Source organism: Eumetopias jubatus, unplaced genomic scaffold (assembly GCF_037043125.1).
Source record: "Eumetopias jubatus isolate StellerSeaLion01/CBP00866 unplaced genomic scaffold, mEumJub1_p1.0 scaffold_7, whole genome shotgun sequence".
Classification (NCBI taxonomy): Eukaryota; Metazoa; Chordata; class Mammalia; order Carnivora; family Otariidae; genus Eumetopias; species Eumetopias jubatus.
Window position 1 is genome coordinate 133950302 of NW_028274813.1, and position 20888 is coordinate 133971189.

Sequence of the window (20888 nt, forward strand, 5' to 3'; positions counted from 1 at the left end):
TGAATGTTTTCTACCTAACACTGCTGTTACAGGTTAAAGATGTCAATATGCATATTTGAGAGAGAAAAAAATACAAGCACACACCCTAACACACAAATTTCTGGGATTCATGCGGGCTACTTGGGGAAGCAGTAAGACTGGGCGGGGGGTGGGGGTAGACTACATTTCAAATGGTTATTAGATGTCTTTATGTAAGTTTTCAGGTGGGTCTGGAAAGTCACATTTTAACATGTGACCCCTGTATCCCAATCCCAGTGTGACACCACAGTGCATGTTGGCCAGCCAAATTTCTTTCTGCCTTCCAGGTCCTCCTGGCTCTGGTACCTCATGGCACAACACAATAAAATCACACTTGTGCCTTCCTTCTGCCCCACACTCCTCTCACACTCCTCTCAGTCTGACTTCTTTTCTTTTATTTTTTTAAGATTTTATTATTTATTTGAGAGAGAGAGCACAAGCAGGGGGAGCCGCAGAGGGAGTCCTCACTGAGCAGGGAGCCCTCCTGGGATCATGACCTGAGCCGAAGGCAGACGCTTCACCGACTGAGCCACCCAGGCGCCCCCTCAGTCTGACTTCTGTGCCTTCTCCTGCATATTCCTTTTATTGAATCCATCCTCTGTGCCATGAAGAATCAAAGCAAAAGATAAGGATGCACGAATATGTATTAAACTCTCTTTTTGAAAGCAACGGCTGAATTGAGGCCTGATTTATAGTTTCATGGCACCACTTGAGGAAATTTCTTAAATTTTTTACATTTCTTAAAGTGCTGGTGATTGTTCTTCCTGTGCCAAAGGCCTTACGAGAAAGAGTTCTTGCTGGAGCACAGTCTAACCTCACATCCCTTAACACAAGCACTTAGCATGGTGTCAGCGGAGGGCAACTAACTTGAAACCTATTCCAACCTGTTTCTTTTGCAGTTTCTACAACAGACTATAAAACTCAACACTCACCGCACCCACCCACCCCTGGTCTACCCTTAGGAATCGCCATGTGAGTCAGTTCTGACCTAAGAGATATAAGGGAAGCGTGCTCATCTCTGTAGAACCCTACTCTTGCCTGCCCAGAACACAGAAATGAAGGCTGGCTGAGCTGCTGCCATCTTGGAACCAAGAAGGAAACGCCCAGAGGAGTCTGGAGATGGTAGACTCATTGCGAGTTGCTGAACCTGTGGCTTCAGCTGCCTACTTCTAGGCTTCTTACGACATAAAGGAAACAAGCTCCCTACTTCAGTTTCTTTAAGCCAGATTTCTATCAATTACAGCCAAACGCAATCCCTAGCCTAGATGTTATAGGCAGCAATGATGATAGCCTAGCTTCAAAGAGTTTATACTATCTTGAGAGGCAGGTATCTAAGCACTTAACCGAAATATTGAGCAGAATATGAAAAACACTAAGTTGGAATTAACCGAAGTCCACAACATGGAAGCAGAAAGAGAAAAGTTACCCAACTTCTCCTAGGTCTCAGTGGGACCTAGGAGACCCTCAAAGGAAAAAATGGAGAAGACGTGGGAGCTGGGCTTTGCAAAATGAAAAGGATTTTTCCAGGCCAAGGAGAGCTGGACACCGCCCCCCCCCCCCACACACACATACACACACATACCCCAAGGACCCAGCATGAAGAAAGTAATGGTGGTTTGAGACAACCTGGTTAGTTTAAGAACAGTCCTAAGTAGTTGGAGAACTGGACTGTGTTGAATGACAATGGTGTTGTCCACCTCTGTTTGATCTTCACACATTACAAAACAGTTCTCGCAGCCCTAACTTCTCCTAAGCCACTTCTCACTTTGTCTTCCTTTCTATAATCAGTAGTAGTCTCCATCCCATTTTTATTTGCTGTAAGAAGCCAGGTACAAATCACTGACTATTTCTCTGCAAAGAGAAAGAGAAAGAGAGGGGGAAAAAAAAGAAAACTTAAGAGTTGCCAACATTGCTAATATAAAAATTTAACAACTCCTTTTATATGAGTGATTCTCATTCAAAGGTGATTTTTTTCCAGTGGAAGACATTTGGCAGTTTCTGGAGACATTTGTGTTTGTCACACTGGGGGAGTAGAATGCTACTGCGATGTAGCGGATAGAGGCCAGAAATGATGCTCACCATCCTACGGTGTCCAGAACAGCCCCCAACACAGAATGATCCATTCAAAAGTGCCAATAATGCTAAGGTTGAGAAACCCTGCTTTCGTGTTATTTGATGGTGACAGGTGGGAGTGCCCACGTGTGGCTTCATATCACCAAATGAGTTCATCAGGGGGAAGTGGGTAGGTGGCAGCATTATCCTGAGAAAAGATTGATGGTTACTGTGGGATGAGCCATTGTGTTTTCTAATTAATCCGGAACCAAACTACATTGACTAAAACAGCATCATAGCACCATTTAATACTTTCAGATTCCCTCACACATGAAAACCCATCTAACAAGATTCTTGGTAATAGGGGCGCCTGGGTGGCTCAACTGGTTGAGCAGCCGACTTTAGATCTCAGCTCAGGTCTTGATCTCAGAGTCGTGAGTTTGAGCCCCACATCGGGCTCTGAGCTGAGTGTGGAGCCTGCTTAAGATTCTCTCTGTCCCTCTCCCTCTGCACCTTCCCCACCACCACCACTTGTGCATGCTCTCTCTAGAATTCTCTCTCGCTCAAAAAAAAAAAAAAAAAAAGATTCTTGGTAATAAATATTTGTTTAAGCAATGCATGAAGAAACAAAAACCCATCACACAGCGTTCAAAATTCATTTGAAATTAACAAGTTTTTTTTTAATTTGAAATTAACAATTTATCAAGTCTTCTGGGGCCAAGGTGATAGAAGGTGGCTCTGGCTTACTAGCTTTTCAGAACTGTAAAGCCCTTGCATGCACCAAAAATAACAAATTCTTAAAATAGTCATAAAGACCATATTTACTATTTACTATTTCATTCGGAAGGAATGCCATGCCAAAAATACTAGCATCTTACAAAAGTAGTCTTTTTAGGAAAACTTTTTTAAAAATCATTTTGAACTACAATGGATTCAGCCTTTGTTAAGAACCGTGCTTAGATCACAGATGGGATATTGAGAACCGTGCTCAATCGCAGATGGGATATTTTTTCCTATATTTCACAAGACAGGCAATTTCTACCACTTTTTTTTCTTTTACATTTTGCTCTTGGTAATCCTGTAGATTGAACAAAAAAAAAAAATGAAACTAAAAAGAAACGTGGAAACATTTACTTTTGGGGCTGTTTATAATCTTACTCTTTAACGATGGAAACATCAGTGAATTTCTGTGTAATTTACTTAAAAAAAAAACTTAGAGTGTAATTCATTTTAGGTGAGCAATTTGTTTTATGAGCCATGTATGTTTATTTGGGGTTGCGCTGTTTTTTTATTGAGTGCAATAAAGACACTTCTTATCAATTGATTTGTTGTATCAGCAATGGGCTTCTTTCCAGACTGAAATATGGCAGCTTTTCCGAGGACATTATCCAACATATAATTTCACCACAGATATGAATCTGGGTTCATTAGGGCCCACTTGCATTGCCTGTTATGACCTAATTTCTAGGATTCCTGCTTGATGGTGGCATTATCTTTCCCCGCACACAACGTATAACATGGTTGTCAAATGGGTTCTCTCTCTTTGATGGTTCATCACATAGCCAACTTTGAATTGTGCCAACTTTTATACCAGCTGATAAAATCAGAAGTTCAAAAGTTCACTTCTGATCCCGTGTGACATGGAAACTTCAAATACTATGAAGCTTACACCTTTTATAAATAATTCATTGCAGGGCTGAAACTGGAGGTCTCGGGTTACTATTTTGATGGCGTTAAAAACACACTGTCAGGAGGTGATTCCTAAACCAAATGTGGATTTGTACTTTTCAGCTGTACATTATGCAAGCCCGTGCCTTCTGTCTAGCCTGGGTATGAGGAATACTGGCCTTTTGGGCTCAGCTGACTTACCAAGATGCCCAGACCAAGGGGCATCTTGCAAGGCCTGATATTAGTGCTCTGGTGTCGCAATGGGATTAGATTTATTTGCACATTTCAGGAGTGAGAAAATCTCACATTGAGAACTAAATCACAGCCGATGCGGATTTCCCAAAAGTGCATATCACAACGTCCTGGGGAACATTTTGTTTGCACTTCAGTAATGCCATGCGTGAGGCAGAACAGAAGTGATATACACCCACAGAAAGTGGAACGGTGAGATTTAACAGCTGTGCAAACGGCCTCAAGAATGTAAAAATCAGGAGGCTGTGTCTTTAGAAAAGTATTTCTTTTAAATCCCCAAATATCACATCTGGTTGCATCAAGTTGTCATTATGACATAGTATTTAAGATGATTTAATGGGTTATTGCAGGATAAGAATCTTGGAGTTTATTTAACTACTGTGCATTAAGAGAATGTAGCTGTTTAAACGATGTTCTGACAAAGCAGATAAAAAGCTGTTCTTGATGTCGAATGACTTTATTATATACCTTTTTTTACTGTAGTCAGTATAAATATAGATATTCAAATGTAAACAGAATATATAAAAGACAAGGGCAAAAGTGGGGCTCTGTGACAGAAATTTAAAGCGAGGGGCACGTACCAAATGCAGAAACTATTCACCGTTGAAAATTGATGAGGCATGTTGACTACGTGTACGGATGTGGGAATGTCACAATACAAAGGTAGCGTGGGTCTGCTGCCCCTTGTTAACAAATCCCCTGGCAGGGCCTCTACCAGCTAACAGGTCAGCCCCCAACTTGGTGGCGAGGTCTCTCCGATCTAGAAAGGCTTCTCCTGACTTTGTCCCCACCTCACACCCTCAAACTCTCCACCCCCACATCAGCACAAACCTCTCCCCACTTCCCTTCAGATGTACACATTTTTATTTATTTTTTAATTTGTAAACTTTATTCTAGAAAGAGTGAGAGAGCACACGAGGTGGAGAGGGGAGGAGGTAGGGTTGTGGGGAGAGGGAAAGGGAGAGAATCTCAAGCAGACTCTGCACTGAGCGTGGAGCCTGATGCGGGGCTCAATCCCATGACCCTGAGATCATGACCTGAGCCGAAACAAAGAGTGGGATGCTTCACCAACTAAGCCAGCCAGATGGCTCCAGTACACATTATTTTCAATAGAGAACTGAGGTTCTACCTACCCAGAACAATTTCAGACAACTTACGTAGGGCCCAAATCAAAATCCAACATCCCAATTTCCCAATCCATAGCTCTATTACCTCATCACATTCCTGCTGCCACTTAAGGCAACTATCCCAGCGGACATTGGCCCGATGTGTTTTTCCAGCTTAGAAAAGTACACAAAAGTCTTTCTGTTGGCCTTGCTATCCCTCCAGTAAATGTGTTTTGCCTTACTATCCTATGTGCTAAGAACTCCTAAGGAGGGGGATTAAATAAACAGACCGATATGGGGAAGGGCAGACTCTCAACAGATTTCAAAGACTATTTAACAGTGTCTTAAACAAAAGAGAAGTTTAGTCTGGGGCTGGTCCAGAGGACCTACTCGGTAATGTCCCCAAGAACACAAGCTCCTCCAGTTGACTGCTTTGTCATCACTCCTCAGGGCACGTCCTTATGCCAGCAGCAGGATGCGGGAAGAGACGAAGAGAAGGAGAAGCAAAGAGCTGGCACCAACCGCCTCCTGAGAACACTTCCCAGAAACTGCCACTCAACACTGCAGCTGCCATCCAATTGGCCAAAACTCATGCTCCATGGCCACATCCTGCTACAAAGAATAGAACAGAATATCCCATTTTGATTTTGAGGAACCATGTGCCATTAGGAAGGAAGACAATGGAACACCATAGTTGCTGTTGGCGGTGAAATGTGCATTTGTCTGTGGACTTGTAATATTAACAAGATTCTTCCCTACTTATTGTTTCTTTCTTTGGTCACAGACTCTAGCATTAAAAATAGCACATACATTTTATCTCTTGAGTCAACTCTGATTAATAATTTAACCCGATTAATGACTGCTTGATTAATCATCAACCCTGGGGCGCCTGGGTGGCTCAGTCATCAAGCATCTGCCTTCGGCTCAGGTCACGATCCCAGGGTCCTGGGATCGAGTCCCACATTGGGCTCCCTGCTCTGTGGGAAGCCTGCTTCTCCCTCTCCCACTCCCCCTGCTTGTGTTCCCTCTCTTGCTGTGTCTCTCTCTGTCAAATAAATAAATAAAATCTTTAAAAAAAAATCATCAAAAAAAAAAAAGAGTCTGAAAAAAAAAGTGTGGCCTCAGGGACAAAGAGTTCTGCTATCCATTGGTGATGTCTGCAATGTGTATAGGAATAGAGTGGGGATGAAGATGTTTCTTTTCTATTCCTGTTTGAACACTTTCACTTGGCACTTTCAGATTAATGTAGTGGTTCTATAAGTCCAGCAGTATATTAATTGCTAATGCTCCTAACACTTCTATGTCACATTAACCAAAGCAATCTATGCATTAGGTATGATTTCTATATAGTTTTCTTATGAGATAAAAAAGAAAAAGTATATTTATGATCCCCAATTTGGAGGTGAAGAGAATAAGTGTTAAGTAGAAGAGTGGACTTCCATTAAGGTCAGCTAATAATAAATGGAAGATCCAGAATTTGAATTTAGTTCTTTCAGAAAAAACAAGATGCTCTTTTCATACAATATTATTCCAAAAAGTGATAAAGAGAGAGAAAGAAAGAGAGGGAGGGAGGGAGGGAGAATTGTTCTCTTGATAGACTGTCTTGGATCAGAGTGATTGTACATTATCTACTGATGATTCGCTCTTCAAATTTTGGAATCTTTCCTGCTAATAAATTCCCCATGGTACCCAACAAACCCAAATGAAACATTCATTCAACAAAGCTAAAATTTAAACAGAAAGTTGACTGAAAGGAAACCTACCAAGAACTGAGCTACAGATAAGAATAAAAAATTAGTTTCTGACTATAGTAACCTTACTAATATGTAAACAAATAAATGAACTACATGTGCTGAGACCTACAATGACAAGCAACCATGGTGGTACACAGGAACCAACAGCCACCATACCAGGTATGAGTGGGCAGGGAGGGTGTCAGAGTGGCCTCACTCAAGAAGAGATGGATGGGTCCTGAAGAGTGGGTGGGTGATGACCAACCATACTCAAGGGATAACCAGCTAAGCTGGGAGGAGCAAATGCCAGGACTGGGCACCAGAACAGCATGGCAGGTTCAGAAAAAAACTGAGCAGGGTGTGTGCATAATAGAGGCAAACAAGGGGCAGGGTGTGCTTTGGAGTATACAGTGTGAGGTAGGGGACAGCAGGGGAGGTAGACAAGAAGATGATCGTGAGAAGCATTCAGGCCCTGGAGTAGACTGGGCTTTATGGACTTTAGCCTGTAAGCACTATGAAGCCACTAGAAGGTTTTCAGCAGGGGTGCAAAATAATCACATTGGCCTTTGAAAAAGATTGCTGTAGAAACTGGGCTGGAGGTACCCAAGTCAAAGGCAGTACAACCAGGCAAGAAATGAGCAGAGTCTAAACCGAGAGTTCTTCCTCTGGGACCCACACTTTTTGCAGGATTTATGGAAGCTCTCCAATTATATGCCCCAAATGTCAGAATGAGCATATCTCCAAGGAAAAGCTCTGTGCCTTTCCCCAGGTTCTCAATAAAACCCAGAACAAGGACAGTAACATTCTAAAGTTGAAAACTAAACTCAGGTCACAAAAGTGGAATAAAAAATAGAGAGATAAACATAAGAGTTAAATAGGAGTCACATATAAAACAAATAGGGTTTGAGATGCAATATTTGCATTTAATTTTTTAAAAAACAAACGAGCAAAGGCCTCAACAATAGGCCAACTATATTTGGATCATATTTTGTACACACAAAGTTGAGGAACTCATGCACATATCGGAGCCTTGCCATAGATTTTCCAAAATGGACCAGATCGCCTCACTATTCCATCTTCCTGCATCTTCTTTAACTTCCAAGTGCTTTCTTGCTTGTTGGACCATGTATCCCAAAGTTGGGTTTGGAAAGGAAATTCTCCGTAAGTTCAAGACTCCGAGAAGGTGGCCAAAGAAGACATGTAATAGCCTCTTCCAGAAGAAGAGAGAGCAGGGAAGCACCAAATCTCAAAACTCTAGCTACAGAAACTTCTAGAAGCAGAAAATGTAGCAGTTACCAGGCAAGAAGGTAAATACAAAAAGGAAAATCTAGATCATTTGTTTTTAACTTTATAGGGGTTAGAGATCCATTACCCCCATAACCTTGAGAAGTTGCTGAACCCTACAGACCTTCTCCCAAAACAATTCACACAGGTATCTTCTTACAAAACTGTGCATACTATTTCGAGAGGTTCTCAAAACCTCTCTAGTCTAAGAACATCCGTATGACCCTTGACACCAGCTTAAGAGACCCCAGTCTCAATAATTCTCCTTTCCCTCAACAAAAATTCTGTTATCATAGTTTTTCATCTAAATTAGTCCCACTAATGTCTACATTATCTGGCTTTCTTTGATCCATTCACTCTGCAATTAATTTCACCCTTGCTGCATGCATGCAACCTCCATCAGCTGTAAAATCACAAAGTCTAAAAAGGGACTGATTCTAATTTCCACTAAATTAAACTATCACCCAAATGGCACATGAAATCCCAAATGGATTTACAAACCTAGAATAGGAAATATTGTTCTATGCTTAAACTTCATAAAAATGTCTTTCCCTCTCAGCAATGGTGTTTGTTCTTACCACCAGGTATCTGAATCCTAGTCTACTATTTGAATATATTGTACATAGAGAGATTATATATAAACATACACACATATAATACCCTATAGATATTCTCTATCTATATCTCTCTATCCATATGTCCTTTAACATTCTCTCCACTTTAAAACAAATTATATACATTTTCAAAGTAAGTCCAAGCCCAGCAATGGTCTTGATTTCTTAATGCATTAGAGAAAAGAATAATTTGAAGGGAAAAAATTACAGCAAATTCTACATTGTTTCTTCTTTTTCCCACACTGCACTTACAGAAAACCTTTGATTAGACCCCTAAAGAAAACCACACATTCAATAATTTGAAGCAAAAGGTTAATTGTGTTGTTACAACTATTATCCCTTTTAAAATCATTATGCTCTTGTTTTTTATGGCTATATTACCCTCACCTTTCCATGAACCCACTTTACCAGCTGCTTCCCTCTGTCATAAAGTTTGCTGAACATTATCGTAGGAATAGGAGAAAAGCCATGTTTTATCAATCAAGCCCTAGGGAATTTGAGGCTTCTTATAACCACAACTGTAAAGGGAGTTTATTGCAAGTTTCTGTTTTGATTTGTATATTGTCCTTAAGTAAAATACATACCTGATGCCAAAGTGTAGAATGTAAAACTGCAATACGCCATACTACAAAAACCTGCATCATAAAGATTGATAGGCTGACAAATGAGAAAGCGAAAGATGACTGACAAACACACGCAGGCTTTCTTCCTCGATGCGCCCACAACCCACAGCATCTTTCAACCTGCCAGCACCTGAATTCCCTGATCCTTCACCCCCCACTACCCCGACACCCCAAAGAATACATGACACAAAGGACTGATGCTTTTAACTTACCAGGACTGCATAGGAAGTCTCAACACAGTTCCAGATTTGATACAATAAAGATATTATCTAATCATGATGCAATAATATTCAAACTTTACTGCAAAAGTCCTAAAATACCACCATAAAATGGGGACTAAAAAACACATTCCTAAATCATAAGACATTATTAAATATGTATAACTAAACAATAGCAAATATCAAACTTGTAGGATACAGCTAAATGAGTACTTTGAGGAAATGTTACAGCCTTAGGAAGCACTTCATTTTATTTTATTTTATTTTATTTTATTTTATTTTATTTTATTTTATTTTATTTTATTTTAGTGAGGGAGAGAAAGAGAGTGAGAGAGAAGGAGGGGGGAGGGGCGGAGGGAGAGAGAGAGAATCTTAAGCAGGCTCCACGTGCAGCATGGACCTGGACGCAGGACTCAGTCTCACCACCCTGAGATCATGATTTGAGCCGAAATCAAGAGTCAGAGGCTTAACTGTCTGAGCCACCATGGTGCCCCCTTAATAAGCATTTTAAAAGATTGAAAGTAAGTGAATGCAATATCCAACCAAAGCAACATTAAAAGAGAAAGAAAACAAATTCAAATAAGGTAGTAGAGAGGGACTAAGCATAAGACTAAAGTTACTTTCTTTAAAAAAAAAATGAAGAAAAAAAATCAAGATCTAGTTCCTTGAAAAAGTGAGTATTATTTATAAATCTCTAGCAAGACTGATCAAGAGAGAATAGAGAAGCCACAAATTAGTATAATCAGAAATGGAAAAGAAACATAGCTATAGATAAATTATTTTGGTATTTTCTTAAGATTTTTATTTTTTTATGTATTCTCTACCGCTGATGTGGGGCTTAAACTCACAATTCCGAGATCAAGAGTTGCACGCTCCATTGACTGAGCCAGCTGGGCATCCCCATGGCTACAGATAAGTTATAAGTTACCACTATAAACAATTTTGTACCAATCCATTTGAAAATAATGTTGAAATGCCAAATTCCCCCCAAATATTTTAATCACCAAAATGACTCAAAAACAAATAAATTCTGAACAAGCCAGTAGCTATTAAGTAATCTGAATCAGCAGTCTAAAAACTCTTCCTCGATCAATTTCACAAGATAATTTTAACTACACAGAGCCCAAAACTCTCTATTTTTTTACCAACATTTTTCAGAATAAAGAAATAGAGAAAGCTCTCCAACTCACTTTTTGATCCTATTATAACCCTATTCTGAAACCAGTCAAGGGCAGTGCAAAAAGACAAAGGCGCAAATCACTTATAAGCATAAATGCAACAATAACAAAATAGTGCCAAGTGCCAATAGTGCCAATCAACAGTGTATAAAACTAACACATCATTAATGAGTTGGATTTATATTGCTAAGGCAAAGATATTTCAAAATCATAAAATCAATCAACCTAAAGAATAAAATGATATGATCACCTCAACACATGCAGAAAAGTTGTAAATATAAACATTTATTTAGTATAAGAGCTTTTGGCAAAGTGGGAACAGAGAGAAACGTTTTTAATCCAAAGATGATGTCTTTCTTAGTATCAAACTTTCTAATGAATCCCCATAAAATCAGGAAAGAGCCAAGAATTCCCACTTATTGGCATCACTGAATAATACCATACTAGAAATCCTAGCCCACAAAATATATGAAAAAGAAGCAAAAGGCTTAAGGTAAGTCTACAAAAGCAAAATGTCCTAATTTATAAATAAAATGGTTATGTATATCAGCCCATGGGCTAAATCAAGCCTATTGTAGTCCAAAACCAGCCATGCCCATTTGTTTGTGTATTGCCTATGACTGCTTTTGACCTACAAGAGCAGAGTTTGTAGCGTCTGCACGAACCTCAAAGACAAGAATATTTGCCATCTGCCTTCTCCAGAAAAAGCCTGCACACCCCCGGTCTACACAATAATAAATATGCAGTAGGTCAAACAGAATAAATCAAACAGAATCCACAAACAAACTAGTAGAATTAAAAAAAATCCGTTTCTGGGCTCAAGATCAATGTATAGAAAATCAGTAGCCTCTTGCTATATCAGGAAAATCTGCTTTGAAAGCTGTATTCCAAAAGGAGCAACTACTTGCAATAACAATAAAATAAATAAATAAGCAAACCACGAGGCATATAGAAAAATATGCCACACCTGGACAAAAAGAATAAAATATTTTTGAAGGACATGAAATAAAAACTGAACAAAAATGGAATAAATGCTTATTTCTTTGGCAAACTTTCCAATCATGACACAGCCAGTGACTGCCCTGACCTAGATGCTCAAAACCTCTTTGCCTGCCTTCTTGGCAGCTACTTTGGTTATTTCTGGATTCCCCAACAACATGTGGGGTAGACAAACAATAGATAAGTTGGATGTGATTGTGCCCAGTATGCACAGAACAAATAAAGGACAGAATGAAGTTAAGAGAGTGAGAAAGGAAAAGCCAATAACTCTAAGTTTTAGTGCATTATAAGAATCCTAAAATATTTAAATGTACAGAATATTTATAATGTGCTAAACTCTGAAATAAAACATAATATGCCTATATGTTTCATCACAACCCTATGAGGAAGATATCATTATTGTTTTCAATTTATGTATGATGAAACTGACCTGGGGAGAGATGAGTGCCATTAACGAGTTACACAGCTAGGCATTCAGTGGGGATCCAAACTCAAAACAATACAACTCCAGGCCCTACTCTCTTCATCCTGACCCTGTGAAGTAGGTATTACTCCCTTCATTATTAGAGGTCATACTATTGTCCTCACTGTCAGTTCCAGAAGCTTGGAACTATGAAGTGATTTGACCAAATTCATCAGCCTAGCCTCAAGATTCAAGTGTGAAATTTGCCAAAATTCATATTGCCCCAACTATGGTCCAGAACTCGAGTGACACCAGCACAGGAGCGAGGGAAGAATAAAAAGCTTTAAATATTAATTATTCAGTGGATACGGTGATTTGGGGGTAGAACAGACCTTCAAAAAAGTAAATAGACTATACATTATTAACTTATCAAAGTCAAGAATTTAAATATTTAAACATTTCTACCACTGAAACATAGGTAGTAAACCCCACAGTCACTAAAACTGTGTATAGCACATTAAATTTCTACCCTCTGCTAATGACACGGGGCTTCCATTTATCCAGTTCTAACAATTTTCTTTAGAAAGACAGGCCTGGGAGTCTCTGGAGAGAAGTGACAGGCAGGGAGGCATCCGAGGTTACTGATTCTCAATCTCAAACTGCTTCCTTCAACTGTTCCATCATCTTTTAGTGTCCTTGCATTCCATTCTAGGTAGAGATTTAAATCTTGACAATAATAATTCAAAATAACATGAGCCTTTTATTTTCTTTAAAAGATAGTCCATTCTTATTGCAGATTTAAGAGAAGAAAGATAATCTTTCACAACACTAACACCCATAGATAACCATTCTTGACCATCAGGAACATTGTTAAAATTGAAACTACCCCCTGAATACTACCATAAAATTGCCTTAATCAAGAGACTTTGCTTCTCCCTCAGCAACGGGCTATCAAAGTACATGGGATTTTGTGGGGCAAAGGTTGAGTCTGTGGTGTAGAAGTAGAATTTGACCACCAAATAAAGTAGTTAGCAAGTAAACGACTGTGTATAGAAGTTCTATTCGATGTCCAATGAACCAGCCCGAATAGCCAGGTCAGAGTGCCTGAAGCTTCTGGACAGGGAATCAATGCCAAACAGAAGGAGCTTTCTGCTCAAGCATTTCTCTGGATTAGGACATGATCCCAGGCAGCAGCTAGAATTCCTGGGATAGCTTCGAAGCCTCTCAAGAAAGTCACCTATCAAGGTTCAGTCATGGGTTGAGGGCCTCAATCAAACAGGATGAATTTCAGCAGAACTGAGTGAGGAACCTGAACTTTAGAGACTGGCCCAAAATTTGAGGCAGGAGAATAATTCTTGGATATGCCGGATGATTGGTCTGCTTCAAGTTCCTGAGGTAGCCAGCTTTGGTCTTCTACATTCAGTGACTGGGTAAGACCAACACTGCAGATTGAATATCTTTTGTACCCAGAGCTGAGTGATACTAAAGCACATAGGAAAGATCCTGTTGCCACATGATAGGTATTAGAATAGGTCAGTCTTGCTGTATTTCCAAGTTGTCAAAGCATGTTTATCAGATAGGCATTGCTGTTTCATCAGACAAATCAAACTAGCTTAAGGTTGTCCCAGTTAGTTGGATTTGGTTAAAACTTATCAAAGAGGATCTCATTCAATATGGCTTTAAAAAGAACCAATTTGTCCTCCAAAAATCTCGCTGAGGTGACAAAAGCAAAATAAAAGTAAGAATTATTTGATAGAAGCAGTAAAAAAAACTAAGAACTTTTCTACCTGAAGATCAGCAACATTGGAAATTATCTATAGGACCCAAAACAAGTGGGATAGAACCGAGGTTGAGACCAAAGTGAGTTGTGACCAACTCCAGGTAAACAAGGGTGTGGCTGAAACAGTGAATAATAATTTTTACAAAAAAGCCCCCCAAATCTTCAAGTGCCGAGTCAGCCGGTTCAGGGAGCAGGAGCAAACTGTGGGCTCTCGGTGGGCTCCTGGCATGGGTTTTAAAGCCAAAAGAGAAATGGGGCTGCTCCCAGGCAACTCCAGGCTGCCACAGTGGATGTAAGCCTATACATCCTAAAAGAAGCTGGCCCCCATCTCCTCATCCCAATAAGGACTCTGCAGATAACATTCACATTCATGGCTAGAATAAGCTCTACAGGGACTCTTGGGTGGCTCAGTCATTAAGCATCTGCCTTCAGCTCAGGTCCTGATCCCGGGGTCCTGGGATTGAGCCCCACATCGGGCTCCCTGCTTGGCGGGAAGCCCGCTTCTCCCTCTCCCACACCCCCTATTTGTGTTCCCTCTCTCGCTGTGTCTCTCTCTGTTGTCAAATAAATAAATAAAATCTTTAATAAAAAAAAGCTCTACAGCAGCAACTAATGTCAATTATCCTCGAAATTTATATGTGTGTATATATATGTATGCATATACACATATAAATATATTTAGATATACACATATACACACACATATATAGATAACCAAAAATCACCAGAAATTAAAAAAATAATGGCATAAAAGTGAGAAGTCACCCCATAAAAGCAAAACAAATGGTCCCCAAAAGAAACATCATTGACAAAGGGAAGAGAAGAAAATGTGGCCAAAAGTCTGTATATGCCTATGACGCTGAAGGTATTCTGGCATTCATATAATAAGAGTAGGCTGGTAAAGAGGTACAATTAGAAAGTAAAAAAAAAAAAAAATGCTTAGACAAAAATATGATTAGCACAATATAAAACACAGTGGGGCACAGAACAACAAAATGTACATACAGTCAACCTCCAAATAGTAATTTAAAAGCCCAATTTGAGGGGCACTTGGGTGGCTCGGTCAATTAAGCATCCAACTCTTGATTTCAGCTCAGGTCATGATCTCAGGGTTGTGGGATCGAGCCCCACATCAGGCTCTGCACTCAGTGCAGAGTCTTCCTGGGATTCTCCTTCTCCCTCTTCCCCTCCCCCTGCTCACTAGAGCACACTATAAATAAATAAATAAATAAATAAATAAATAAATAAATAAATAATCAATGAAATTGAATTGAAAAATAAAAGCCCAATTTGACAATGTAAAGCAAAAGACAAATGTAATACAAATTATTTGAGAAAGACTTTGAGCTCTCAGAACTAAGGTGCCACCTAAACACTAAAAAGGAATACTGAAAGTAGTTACATATTACTAGATATATCCTGCTATTATTTCTGAATTCAGAAGTTAATTCAAAAAAAAAATACTACTAAGAACTTCTAGAAAGATAAAACAATTTTATTAAAAAGGAAAGAGAAACATATGCTGAATTTATCATAAAATGCTCAATACTAAAACACAATGAAGAAATATCTACATTGTTTTGAAGAAAATACTGTGAACCCTGAATCCTTTAACAAGCCATATTATCATTTGCACATGAAGACCAACTAAACATTTCTTTAGTTGTACAAGGATTCATAAAATATACCCCCAAATTTGTCTTTTCTGAAAAAGAATATTTCTCATTTATATATTCCAGCCAATTAAAAATTATATGTCTATATCCAAAAAAGAGAAAAATCCTGGATATAAAAAACACTAGAGATAAAAGCAACTGGCAAACCCTAGAACTACATCAAAACAAGGGTGACAATGCATTTCTAGAGTTTAATGCAACTGCTCAGAACAGATACTTTTATAAACAAGACAATTGAATAAGTATATATTTTAAATTTCAAAAATAGAAAATTAAATTTTAAAAATAAAAATTTAAAAACTGTTTTTTAACGATCTGGAGCTAAAATAATAATTTTTAAAATTACAAATATTATCAAACCTGGGTCTTGGGAAGTGGAGGAGTACAAATAAAAATGTCTAGAAATGCAAAGTTTTCATTTTCATCAGAGAGTATAGATACTAATGTGACAGAAAGCCATAGGCTCAAAAATACCAAAATGTAGGGGTACCTTTTGGGAAGGAAAAGTGACTGAAAAAGAACAAGGAACATTCTAAGATGCTGATACACACTGTGCTACCTTTTTGAAAACTCATCATGCTGTACACTTTTGATCTGAGTAATTTTCTATATGTATATTATACTTTATCTTTTTAAATTGATCTTAAGCTCTGAGAGCTGATAAGTGATTATAGCAGAGTTGTAGGATATAAGTTTGATATACAAAAGTCCATCACTTTCGTATATACCAGCAATGAACAACTGGAATGTAAAATGAAAAACAAAATACCATTTTAACAGCACCTCCCCAAAATGAAATACTTAGGTATAAACCTAACAAAATACATACAAGAGCTGCATTAGGAAAATTACAAAACTCTAATGAACAAAATCAAGGAATACCTAAGTAAATGGAAAAATAATCCAGGTTCATGGATAGGAAGATTCAATATTGTCAAGATGTTAATTATTCCCGGGCGCCCGGGAGGCTCAGTCATTAAGCGTCTGCCTTCGGCTCAGGTCATGATCCCAGGGTCCTGGGATCGAGTCCCACACCGGTCTCCCCACTCGGCGGGAAGCCTGCCTTTTCCTCTCCCACTTCCCCTGCTTGTGTTCCTGCTCTTGCTATCTCTGTCTCTGTCAAATGAATAAATAAAATCTTAAAAAAAAAAAGATGTTAATTATTCCCAACTCTGATTATAGATTCAACACAATGCCAATCAAAATCTCAGCAAATTATTTCAGGTATATTGATAAACTGATTCTAAAGTTTATATGGAGAAGCAGAATAGCCAGCTATTGAATAGCCAGCCACTGAACCCAGAATAGTCAGCTATTGAAGAACAAAGCTGAAGCTCTAACATTATCCAACTTCAAGACCTACTATAAATGTAGTGTAATCAGTATGGTGTGGTATTGGCAAAATAATGGACAAGTAAATCAATGGAACAGAATAGATAGCCCAGAAATATACTCACATAAATATGCTGAACTGATCTTTGTCAAAGAAGCAGAGACAATGGGACAGAGAAAAGATAGTCTTTTCAACAAATGGTGATGGAATAGCTGGACATCCACCTTAAAAATATAAAAAGAAGATTAATCTAGACACTGACTTTACACCCTTCACCAAAATTAACTTAAAATAGATCAGAGACTTACATGTAAAACACAAAACTATAAAACTCCTAAAAAAAAAAAAAAAAACAGGAGAAAATCTAGACGATCTTGGGTTTGGTGATGACTTTTTAGATATAGTACCAAAGGCACAATCCATGGAAGAAATAAGTTGGAGTCCATTAAAATTAAAAACGGCTCTATGAAAGACAGTGTCCCAGAGAATGAGAAGACAGGTCACATGCTGGGAGAAAATATTTATAAAAGACACATCTGATAAAGGATTTTTCAAAACATACAAAAAACTGTTAAGATTCAACAATAAGAACATAAACAACCTAAAAGTTGGAAATAGAGCTACCATACAATCCAGCAATTGCACTACTGGGTATTTACCCCAAAGATACAAATGTAGGGACCCGAAGGGGGTACGTGCACCCCGATGTTTATAGCAGCAATGTCCACAATAGCCGAACTGTGGAAAGAGCCAAGATGTCCATCGACAGATGAATGGATAAAGAAGGAGTGGTATAGATATATACACAATGGAATATTATGCAGCCATCAAAAGGAATGAAATCTTGCCATTTGCAATGTCGTGGATGGAACTGGAGGGTATTATGCTGAGCGAAATAAGTTAATCAGAGAAAGACATGTATCATATGACCTCACTGATAAGAGGAATTCTTAATCTCAGAAAACAAACTGAGGGTTGCTGGAGTGGTGGGGGGTGGGAGGGATGGGGTGGCTGGGTGATAGACATTGGGGATGGTATGTGCTATGGTGAGCGCTGTGAATTGTCTAAGACTGTTGAATCACAGACCTGTACCTCTGAAGCAAATCATACATTATATGTTAAAAAAAAAAAAAGAGGAAGAAGAAGATAGCAGGAAGGGAAAAATGAAGGGGGGAAATCGGAGGGGGAGATGAACCATGAGAGACTATGGACTCTGAGAAACAAACCGAGGGTTCTAGAGGGGAGAAGGGTGGGGGGATGGGTATTAAAGAGGGCACGTGCTGAAAGGAGCACTGGGTGTTATAGGCAAACAATGAATTATGGAACACTACATCAAAAACTAGTGATGTAATGTATGGTGATTAACAGAACATAATAAAAAAATAAAAAATAAATAAATAAAAGAACTTAAACAACCTGATAAAAAATGGGCCAAAAACTTAAAAAATGAACCAAAGAACATACAGAGATGGTAAGACCATATGGAAAGATGTTCTATACCATATGTCATTAGGGAAATGAAAATTAAAACAAAAAGATACCTCTACACACCAATTAGAATGGCCAAAACCCAGAACACTGACAACACCAAATACTGGTGAGGATGCAGAGTAACAGGAACTTTCGTTCATTTCTGGTGGGAATACAAAATGGTACAACCACTTTGGAAGACAGTTTGATGGTTTCTCACAAACTAAACATGCTCTTACTATACCATCCAGCAATCATACTCCTTGGTATTTGGCCAAAGGAGTTGAAAACTAAGTCCACACAAAAATCTGCACATGGATGTTTATAGGAGCTTTATTCATAATTGCCCAGACTTGGAAGCAACCAAGATGTCCTCCAGTAGGTGAATGGATAGATAGTATGTGGCACAGCCAGACAATGAAATATTTTCTAGCACTAAAATGAAATGAGCTATCAAGCCATGAAAAGAGATGGAGGCAATGTAAATGCATATCACTAAATGAAAGAAGCCAATCTGAAAAGATTACATTCTGGAAAAGGCAAAACTGTGAAGACAGTAAAAAGATCAGTGGTCAGAGGGGAAAGGAAGATCAGGTGGAACACAAAGGATTTTTTAGGGCCGTGAAACTACTCTATATAATACTGTAACAGTGGATACATGTCATTACACAACTGCCCAAACTCATAGAATATACACCACCGAGAGTGACCCTTAGTGCGAACTATAGACTTTTGGTGATTATGATGTGTCAATGTAAGTTCATCTATTGTGATAAATGCCCCTTCCTGGTGTGGGATGTTGATAATAGGGAAGCTATGCATGTGTGGAGGCAGGGGTATATAGAAGACCTCTGTACCTTTCTCTTGATTTTGCTGTGAATCTAAAACTACTCTAGAAAATAAATAAATAAATAAAACTACTCTAAAAACTAAAGTCTAAAAGAAATTATCTCAATGCCTAGAAACAAGATTAGAAATTCCAAATTATTACGGGTAAAAGAGAAGAAACTTTGATCAACCAGTCAAAAGTCAAGAAAAGGACTAAAGGAACAGTATAAATAGAATAATTATAGGATTATAAAATAAGATAAACCAAAAGATAGTAATCACAATAAGTGCAAAGAGGTTAACTTCACCTTTTTAAAAGTAAATAATTCTTTCCAATTAAGTAAAAAGTAAAATGCGGTTCTATGCTGTTCAAAAACAAAGAAAATCACTAAAACAAGAAAAGCCATAGAGTTCGATAGGTAGCGGGAGCGGAGAGCGGACCCCAGAGAGCCCTGAGCAGCCCCACCAAGGCTGCCGGCCTAGCTACCATCACACTTTGGGAGGAGCCGCAGCTGCCGCAGCTGGCCCCAGTCACCATCACCGCAACCATGAGCAGCGAGGCCGAGACCCAGCAGCCTGCAGCGGCGCAGGGAGCCGCGGCCCGGGCGGCCTCACATCGGCGGCGCCTGCCAGCGGGGACAAAAAGCTCATCGCAACGAAGGTTTTGGGAACAGTGAAATGGTTCACTGTAAGAAACGGATATGGTTTCATCAACAGGAATGACACCAAGGAAGATGTATTTGGACAGCAGACTGCCATAAAGAAGAATAACCCCAGGAAGTACCTTCGCAGTGTAGGAGATGGAGAGACTGTGGAGTTTGATGTTGTTGAAGGAGAAAAGGGTGCGGAGGCAGCAAATGTGACAGGCCCTGGTGCAGTTCCAGGGCAAGGCAGTAAATATGCAGCAGACCGTAACCGGTATAGACGCCATGCACGTCGCAGGGGTCCTCCACGCAATTACCAGCAGAATTACCAGAATAGTGAGAGGGGAAAAGAACGAGGGATCGGAAAGTGCTCCCAAAGGCCAGGCCCAACAGCGCCGGCCCTACCGCAGGCGACGGTTCCCACCTTACTACATGCGGAGACCCTCTGGGCGTGGACCGCAGTATTCCAACCCTCCTGTGCAGGGAGAAGGGATGGAAGGTGCTGACAACCAGGGTGACGGAGACCAAGGTAGACCAGTGAGACAGAATATGTATCGGGGTTATAGACCACGATTCCGCAGGGGTCCTCCTCGCCAAAGACAGCCTAGAGAGGATGGTAATGAGGAAGATAAGGAAAATCAAGGAGATGAGACCCGAGGTCAGCAGCCACCTCAACGTCGGTACTGCTGCAAATTCAATTACCGATGCAGAGGCCCAGAAAATCCTAAACCACAAGATGGCAAAAAGACAAAAGCAGCCAAGCCACCAGCTGAGAATTCGTCCGCTCCCGAGGCTGAGCAGGGCGGGGCTGAGTAAATGCCGGCTTACCATCTCTACCATCATCCGGTTTAGTCATCCAACACGAAGAAATGAAGATGAAATTCCAGCAATAAGAAATGAACAAAAGATTGGAGCTGAAGACCTTAAGTGCTTGCTTTTTGCCCACTGACCAGATAAATAGAACTATCTGCATTATCTATGCAGCATGGAGTTTTTATTATTTTTACCT

General features: G+C 39.5%; 1 pseudogene; it reads left to right on the forward strand.

Annotated features, from left to right (window-relative positions):
* Positions 1-19768: 19768 nt before the first annotated feature.
* On the forward strand, positions 19769-20888 carry LOC114223792 (Y-box-binding protein 1 pseudogene; annotated as a pseudogene).